Source organism: Balaenoptera physalus (assembly GCF_965194825.1).
Source record: "Balaenoptera physalus genome assembly, chromosome: 1".
NCBI lineage: Eukaryota > Metazoa > Chordata > Mammalia > Artiodactyla > Balaenopteridae > Balaenoptera > Balaenoptera physalus.
The window spans coordinates 33,785,197-33,786,156 of NC_138882.1; positions in this window are offsets into that span (position 1 = coordinate 33,785,197).

Genomic DNA, 960 nt, shown 5'->3' on the forward strand with positions numbered 1-960 from the left:
TTTTTAAAAAAAGTGAATGCCACTTCTTAAGTCCTAGGCTTTGAGCCTGAGGCCTTTCCCTAGAGAGAGAGACTGAGTTGTTGAGAATAGGAAAATTTTCTTTCTGGAAGACATGGGCCTGAGGTTTGCCCTTCAACATCAGCCTGCATCCAACCTGTAGTACAAGATCTCTCGCAACTCCACAGGGCTTGGACTTGGGAGGGAGAAGGAAGACACTGGGTCCATCAGGAGAGTGACTTGTGGGGAGTCTGCAGGGCCACCCGGCAAAGGGCCTCCCAACTCTTTGCTACCTATGTTTTCCCTGCCAGGGCATGCAGATTTCCTAGGCACGTGCACTTTAAGAATAAAACTGCTGAGTGTTGAAGGGTTGCAGAGAGCGGATGGATCCAGAGCCTCCAGGCTTTCAGGAAAGGAAGCAACCTTCTTGGCTCCATAATCCACGTGTGTGATAAGCATACTAGGGGTGCAGGGAGGAGTCCATGCAGAGGCGGGGAAGGAGCTCTGCTAAGCAACTGTATTTTAGAGGATTGGAGAGAATGAAGCCAAAGGAACCAGGGGGATGGATGAGGTCAAGAGGTTTCAACAAAAGTTTTCTGAACATCTCTTATATGCCAAATAACGGCCAATTTACTGGGCACGAGGGAAGAATGAAATGCAGTCCTCCCCCTCAGAAAGCTCACTGTCTCATGGGGCAGTAAGTGACCAGTTCCGGGGCTGGAGGGCCAAGGTTAGAGCTGTGGCTGCCTGGAGGTGTGGTTCTGCTGCTTGAACTGAGGGTTACAGGATGAGAGGACAATGGAGGGGAGGAAGGGCTTTTCTGTTTTTCCAGCAAGGATAACATGTACACAGTGCAGGGGTGAGAAAATATGGCTACACAGCTCTGTGAGGTCAGACTTAGAGTTGGTGGGGCTGGAGGTGACTTCGTAAAGGGAGGCAGGTGCTGGATTTTGAAGACCCTTC